Consider the following 8,858-nt stretch of genomic DNA (forward strand, 5'->3'; position numbering starts at 1 on the left):
GTAACAAGCAGTCTTGCACAACAGTTCTGCACAATATCTATGAATTCTGTGCATATCTTAGAGGGAGACTAACATTCCTCAGGCCTAATGAGTTTACCATTCTTGAACAATCTGCTGTGTTTAGAAAGATGTATTTGCTGTAAACATGATTGTGCATGAATAGTGAAAGAAAATGTTATTGACAAGAAAGCAATCGATGTGTTACACCTCATTCGACCTATATTTGAATATGTAGGGTGCTTATTTACAAATGCTGAAAAATCATGTGTAGATTAATACCATCTGGGCAGAATTTTCTCTTCAGAAAACAGCACTTAGTGACTGAAAGGTGACTGGTCATCTTTTGGAAGATTTCTGGCGTTGTGCTTCACCTCTTGTACACCATTATTAGTCTAGCTAAAAATATTTTTGTTGACATCTACACATTCGGCAACAGATGCTAGACTGCGAGGCAGTCACAACATCCACACATGAATGGAAATGCAGAGTATCATGTGGCTCCTCCATAACTCTGTCCAACCCACAGCTCTCTTCTTTGACAGGACACCCCATCCTGTTTTTGAGAAGCTACAAAAAGACTGTACCAAAGGGTTATTCATTTAAATTACTTTGTATAGTGCTGAACATGTGGACCAGTTTCTTAGGTGCTTTGAGGCAGACAGTGTATGTACATTAATGAACATCTGCATCTGGTTGATGTGCAGGGTAAGCACCAGTTAGGTTTAAAGAGTTCTGGTCATCTAGTGTTTATACAATCAAAGTCTTTTTTTTCTTTTTTAACGTATGCATTTGGGGGTAATTGTCATAATTGAGGGTGTCCGAATTAATGGACTGCTAGACTGTAATTAGTGGCTCGTCTGATCTTAGGGTGTAAAGTTTGCTTTCTATAACCCTTGCAAAGGTCAATTGATAAATGTTCTATGTCGAGACACCACAACGTTTTTCAATTCATCTGAAAAATGCATGTTTTTAAATACTGTATTGCATTTATCCTTGTACAGGACGGTATTCATCTGCTGTGCAATGCATTGTGCGCACACAACATGTGCAAAGGGTGAACTTGCCCAAAAACATTCTGCAAACTATCATTTTTCATAGAAAAGCTTAACCAAAGATAATCTCGCATAGGAAAAATAGACATACGTTTGAAAGCTTGGCTGAATTGAATGCACTACAGTGAAAATGAACTTGCTGAGAGGAAAACATTGTTTCAGGTAATGTAAAATGGGAAACTGCAAATTTCATGAAAGCGGAAGATCAGGATTTGCAAAATAGCTCACAGAACCTCACATTAAAGAGGTGATCTTTACTGTACACGAGCTCGAAACATCATGGATAATAAAGTCTCAAAACCTTACGTTCACAAGCGTTGGCCGCGCGCGAGCGGCTGGAGACGCAATATGTGGTGGGGGAGGGGGAGAAGCGGGAGTTGTGTGTGCGCGTGCGTCATAGTGATCGAGATCGCTCTGAAAGCGAAAGTGATCGCGATCGCGATGACGCACGAGTTTTCAAAGTGCTGCTGGCGGCTGGCTGCGCGCGTGCACGATCGCGTGAACGCAAGCGTTAGGCCAGCCAGCAGCACTTTGAAATGCCCACATACAAAATGTCTCTTCGAGCCAGCGCATGCGCTGGGCTCAGCGAGACCTAAAAATGAGATCTGAGATCCCGGTTGCAGACATCATACTATTGGGAGACTTTACCATGTGGCTGATGTCTGACTTACAAAAGAACGATGTAACCATAGCACAGGAAAGCGACTGGGCCACACCACCGCAGGATCGTTCCGGATGGTGCAAGGAAGACCTAAAGGGTCGCGCCCTCCAAGGCAATTTGGAACATCTCGGCCTCAGAGCCGTTAATGGGCGTTTTCTCCCTGACAAGACGCCTGGTCTTTGATTTCTATCAAAAAATGGCACATCTCTGGCTTTGGGTTTGGCAATAGTTTAGAAAGCAACCACAGTCCTCAAGAAATATTTCTCAGCATTAGGCTGATGCAACATGATCAGGCAGTGGCACAAGCGTTTGAAAGCTCTACGATCAACTTAAAACATATCAAGTGTTCCGTTAATAATCTCCAGCTCTTAACAACGGAGGCAAAACACATGATCGAGAACACCAGCAGGATAACTGAAGACCCAATCGCAAACTGGACAAGCTTCACAAGGAATTTGATAGCTAGGCATGCAAAACCGACAAATTACACAAATGCGACCGGGTTCCAACAGTCGACCCCCTGGGATGCAGTGATACGATCGGCTAAACGCAGCATGAACCGGCTATGGCGGGAACTTAAAAGGAAGGCAATGGACCCACTAATAATAACTAAACTGAGAGATGCCCGAAGACACTTGAAGGCTGCCAAAAGGGAACATCGAAGGGCTCATTGGAACTCCTTTTGGGCCAAACTATACCATGATATAAGGTCAAACAACGCTGCGAGGTTTTGGCACACCATAAACAGCTTAGGGGGCAGTGTCCCCAAAGTAGCCCCGTCAAATATACTGGAATCTGAGTGGTATCTCTTCCTGTATAGCATTTTAATGACCCACTAGACTATAATCTTAATCAGGCTACTGGTACAGAGGGCAGCAAAGCTCCGGAGGTTCAATCTTGGACAGAGGGCAACTCACCTCTAGAGTGTTTCCACAAAGAACCAACAACCGAAAAGCAAATCGGTAGCAACAATCGAGTTATCAGCATAGAGTACAGTTCAGCCCCAGAGGACCAAATCCAAAAGCAGATCACAAAGGGACGGAAAGATGGGGCCACAGGACCAGGAGGCATACCTCCAGCTCTGTTCAAGGAGGATCCAGCTTTCTGGGCTTCTAATTTAGCTCCACTCTACTCTACCATCCTAGAAAGGAACATCATTCCACCCTCATGGCAAGGATCGATCCTCGTCCAAATTTTTAAAGGAGATGACACAAAATCTCCAGGAAACTATCGGTTGGTTGCCTTTATCGACAACGAAGCGAAGTATTTCGCAGGGATATTGCTCAACTCACTTCGGGCATGGGCCGTGGCATGTTCAATAATTCCACCAAACCAAACTGGATTTACAAGCAATACCGGTACTACGGTCAACCTTATGGTACTTTCCTGTTTAATCGACCAGGCAGAGACTAGTACCAGTCCGATTTACATGGGGTTTATTGATTTCAAATCGGTGTTTGACAAGGTCAACAGGTCAAAGCTGTGGCAGAAGCTCTCCTCACTGAACACTCCAAACGATTTACTGAGAGCCGTGCAGCTTTTGCATCAGGACACATGGGTCAGGATCAAGATTGGAGATGGTTCTAGACTGTCATGACCAATTTCAACAACGCAAGGCCTCAGGCAAGGGTGCGTCTTGGCCCCCACACTTTTTTAACTTATTTTTATCGGATCTTCCGGAAGCCCTGAATCTAGCCAACTCGCACACACCCAAACTAGGTAGTCTCCATTTGTCAAATTTATTGTATGCTGACGATGTGGTCCTCTTAAGCCACACAAACGTAGATCTACAAAGGCTCCTGGATGCAACTGCTGCATACTCAAATAAGAATGGGCTTCAGATAAATAATAAGAAAACCAAAATCCTGGCGGTTCGCCCAGGAAGGCCCAAGAAGCTGAAATGGGTCTTGAACTCGGAAAGCTTTGAAGAAACCAACTGCTACAAGTATTTAGGAGTCTTCTTCAATAATAACGGAAGATACAAAAGCCATTTGGGTGAGCAAAAAAAGAAAGTAACAGCGCTAGCATTCGCACTTAGTTCCATCCACAAGAAATTATTTGTCCCAACCTTTGCTCCAACACGTCAGGTGGCCCAGGCAAAAGTCATTCCAACTCTAACATATGGAAGTGATGCGCTAAAAGGACTGGACGGTGGCCAACTTGGGGGTACGGCAGCCACATTACGCAGCAATCCAACAACACATGTTGATGACTACAAATAATAGGAGCACAGAAACAACCGTAATTATCTTGACTGAGAGCAACAAATCCACTTTTCTTGAGGCGAGTTAGTCAAAGTGAGGTATAGAAAGAAAAAACAACACTGAACCAAGACAAATAAGAACAGTTAATAAATCTGCCAGGCAGGACAACATTAGCTGAGGAAAAGTCCTTTGGAAGGGAAGGAAAGATCCATGTAGAACATCATCCAATTCCATCGAAGATGACAATCAAGAAATATTATGTGGAGGTTGAAGCACCAGATTACGCCGAAACTGCAGAAAACAAAACAGGGTGAGTTATTGGAAGTGGTGGGATAATACTTGCTTCCTTGTCTTTAATAAAATCTGGCCCTTCTGACACCAAGGGTAGGAAAATCTCAATTTTATTACATGACCAAAGGCTCATATTATGCTTGTTTGAAGCACTGAAATAATAGAATCAGATACACTCAATAGGTTCACAATAGAAGATTTTGAATGTGTTAACGTTTGACCAATCTGCAGATTTGAGAATGTCGTGCAAACCTGCACCGGCCCAAAAGGCCCTAGAAGCCATAGCCCCTCTGGCATAATGGGCACCAAAAGAGTCAACATCAATACCAGTCAAAGACATAATCCACTTACCCAGTGGGCTAAAGAGGGGGAAGAAACAGGCTTATGGGGTTTCTGAAAAGAAATTAGCAACTGAGTAGACGAGGGGGACCTCAAATCTGCAGTTTGTGAAACGTAGGATTTCAGACAATTTCCAATAAGTTATTTTGGTTGAGAAAGGAAAAAGGGATAATGAATTGTAGACAAATTAGTCTTGGTACGTCTATGAACTTGAAGAGAAACACCAAGCGGAGAATATTTGAAAGAGTACACATCCAAAGACTTGACATCAGAAACACGTTTCAAGGATATTAAACATAATAGCATTGTCAATTTTGCAGAAAACTGTTTGAGCGAGAGAAACATTATATCTTTCCATGAAACAAACAAAATCAATACCAAATTAACATCCCATAAAGTATTGTACTTTGGTTGAGGTGGATTGACATAACAAACTCCCATTAACAGACGACAAACCAAAGGGTGATCTCCAATCTTCCATCTACTCAAAGGTGCTCCAAAGAAATGGCTGACCTATAGGTGTTGATTGTGCGATAAATGTCTCCTTGAGAAGCTAGGGGGGGCTAAAAAGTTGACAACAAGAGTCACATCTGCCAAAATGGGATCTGAATCCCTGTCCAGACACCAGTTGCACCAGGCTAACCAGGCTGATTTATAGAGTCTGGAAGTGCTAGGGCCCGAAGAGTATTGGATGAGGAGTATAGCCTCCTGGGAAATTCCTGGGATTCTTCAGGAAGACCCAAAATCCTCCAGGCGATGAGAAAGAAGGATCCCTGAAGGATCACATTGTGTTGAAGGCCTTGAGGGTTGAGTAAGAAATCGGGAAAATGAGGGAAGAAAACAGGGTAGTCTGACGAAAGTTTCAACAGAGTTGGAAACTAAGGCTGGACCTGCCAAAAGGGAGAGTTATGAGAACCAACTAAGAGTGCTGTTTGCGAGCTTGGGCTAGAACCTGGGCAATTAGAAGAAATGGAAGAAAGGCATAGAGAAGAGATTGGGGCCAGGCTGAAGAAAGGCGTCCATAGCTAAGGCTTGAGATCCGGTCTCCAACTGAAGAAGGCAAGAAGTTGGGTATTAAGTCAGGAGGCAAATAGATCAATTGACATGAAGCCAAAGATGGACAAAAGTTGATTGAATACAGAAGGGTGCAGTTGCCAGTCGCTTGAGTCGTGAAGATGTCTGGAGTACCAATTTCCCCCTTTTTAACCATACCAGCAAGAGGTTTGAATAAAAAGTATTTATTCCTACTTAGCCAGGTATTTTTAACTCCAGAAAAAGACCCTTCCACTCTTATACCATCAAACTCTTCATTGTATTTAACAGAAAGTGCTCCCACATCTCCGTTGGTCACAGCATGCCCCATCCGCAGCAGGACGGGAAGAACCCAATGATGAAGCATGCCACCAAGGGGATTCCTAGTGGGCGAGGGTTATTTTAGGAAAACTGTTTGTTTTCCTTAAATAGAGTGGAAAGATAGTCTTAACAAACTAGTGGACACTCTTTGGTTGAGTCTACCAATTTGCTACGACATTCAGGTTTCCTGGGAGATTGCTCTGACCGAGATTTGGCTTTGAAGACAATATTCCCAAAGATGTTTGGCGAGATCCGCCAGAATTTTGGATCTTGTGCCCCTTTCCCCCCCCCCCCCCCCCCAGGTGATTTATGTATTGGACCGCTGCCAGATTGTCCATTTGTAAAAGAATAGCACATTTTGCCTTGTTTTTTGTAAAGGACTGGAAGGAACCTGCAAGCATCTCTAAACTGTTGATATGCAAGAATGACTCTAGATGAGACCACGTACCTCCAGTTGAAAATTGACCGCATCTTGCGACTCAACCTGTCCGACTGACATCGGATTCTAAGGCGAGATCTGGGGCAGCAGAGAAAATCGTTCTCCCGTTCCAGGCATCTAAATGAGTCAGCCACCAAAGAAGTTCTTCTTTGCACTCTAGATCTAAAGAAACAGTGTCAGAATAAGCAAGCCCGATAATGAAGAGGGCTTGGAAAGATTGCTTGTATGGTGGAAGCTAGGAGCCCTACCAAGTGGGCTAACTATCTCAGAGAAAGATGTGTGAGTAAAAACGTGTGAGAAACCTTCTTTTTGATGAGGTGGACTTTTTGAAGAGGCAGTAGCAAAATAGATTGAGACATATCTAGTGGGAAACCCAGAAACTCGAGCTGATGAGAAGGAATCAATATCAACTTTGGAATGTTGTTTAGAAAGCCAAGATGAAGAAGCAAGTCTTGGCAAAATTGTAAATGAGTTATTAAAACTTTCTTGTCTTGAGACATTATCAAGAAGTCGTTAAGGTAGACAATGAGTCTGATCCCCTGCATTCTGAGAAAGGCTACATCAGGTTTGAGAATCTTGATGAAACACCAAGGGGATGAGGAAAGTCCAAAGGGGAGAGCTTTGAAACTGAAAAAAGAAGTTCCCCATTGGAATTGAAGAAACTTTCTGTGAGAAGGATGTATCGGAACCGAAAGAGAAGCGTCCTGAAGACCTGACCTGACCAGCCAATTGTCTTGAAGAAGGATATCCAAGAGATGGAGAATGGTTTCCATCTTGAAATGATGATGGACAGCGAAATTCTTGAAAACCTTTAGATTTAATACCTGGCAATTTTTGGTGCTGAGAAATCCTGAAGGATTGAGATTTGTCTGTTCTGTGGCTTCCTTGGGTAGAAGAGAAGCGATCTTGTCTTGAATTAAGAGAGATGGCTGTTGAAAAAAAAGAAGAGAGGGGGAAGATGGGACTGGATTGGGTATTGATAGCGTTCTATTAGATAACCTTGCACAGCTTGAACCGTCCAGGGATCTAACGTTAGAGATAACCATGCGTCTAGTCAAATCACTAATCTGCTTCCTACAGGAGGTAGGCCAAAACTGAAAAGTCTTACCTGAATATTGGTCTCCTTTGTTCCTGTATCCCATGGAACGGAATCCTCTGGAACAACGGGGATAGAACTGAGGTTTGTATCCCATAAAGATGTCGACCTGGGAATGGGGATGGAAGGAGCCTCTAGAGAGAAACTGACCTTTTGTGTTGTAGCGGCCATCAAAGCGGTTCCTTTCTTTGCCGGTCCTGGCAAAAACCAGAGGGAGGAAAATGTTCTGGAGTGAAAGTTGGGCTATGTCCATAGTAGCAAACGTGGAAACCTACTTTCCAAGTTCTTTTTTATAAAAGAATCTCCAAATAAAAGGCCATTAGCCAGTGGACCTTCTTCCTTGGTGGTCAGACTACTGAGTTTGGGATCAATTTTAAGTAGAAGGCTTTTTCTCCTTTCCTGTGAAATATGGTATTGGCTTTGCCCAAAATACAGATAGACTGTTGAGCCCAGTTAGATTAAGTATCTGGATCAACTTGAGCACCTTCCATTTTAGCCCTCTTGGCTAAATCTAAAATCCTGGTGAGAGGATCAACTAGATCTAAATTGCTATCCTGACAATTGGACCAGGTCCTGTCAACACTTTTTTTCTTAGGGTCTTTTCTGTATTAAGTGAAAAACATTAACATATTGGGATCAATAACAGGAGTGGAAGTTATGTTATTGTCAGGCTCTTACCTAAGTCTCCGCAGAAACAACATGCAAGGTGAAGAGGTCCCCACTTCCCCTATCCACCTATAGCACCCAACTATGTCAAAGCGACAATGGTAAACAGGGGAAGAGGGGAAGAGAGGAAGATAAAACAATTGTCCCACGGCATCTCTCACTCAGGTGTTAGTGCAGGCAGTTAGGAAAGTTCCTACAGGAGACAACAAAGGACAAGGTAAGACAAAAATAGAATAGAAGGTCTACATGCACTAAATGGTAAAAATGTTTGTGGTATAATTACCTGAAGAATTCCCCTCTCCCACTAAGTGACTAATTTGCCTGAGTATTATATGGTTATGATCATCTATAAGGCAAGAAGGGAATAACAGATATTAGCGAGACGGTGACCAATTGCAGCCTCAGATATATTAGAAAAAATAGGAAGAGCGAGTAACACCCACCTACGGTATGTGAGGAGTGGGCTTAACTTAATAGATGGAGAAAGATAGGATAAACTAATAACACGTGCTAACTTGCTATTTAAGTATATGACCTTGTCTTGTTCTTCCTTAAATTCAGGAAGTAATAACATTCATGTTATGTCTCCCCACAGGACCGTTATAACACGGTTCAGGGCCAGGTACATCCCCAAATGACGAAAGAAAGTTACACAGGTGAGTAATATATATATAATTAACTATGTTAGACAGTGCAGATGCGCTTTTACCGCAATGGTGAGCTTCTCTGTTTTCTTTTGCAGATGCCCGAGCCTCAG

This window comes from Triturus cristatus, chromosome 10 (assembly GCF_964204655.1).
Source record: "Triturus cristatus chromosome 10, aTriCri1.1, whole genome shotgun sequence".
In the NCBI taxonomy this organism is placed as follows: Eukaryota; Metazoa; Chordata; class Amphibia; order Caudata; family Salamandridae; genus Triturus; species Triturus cristatus.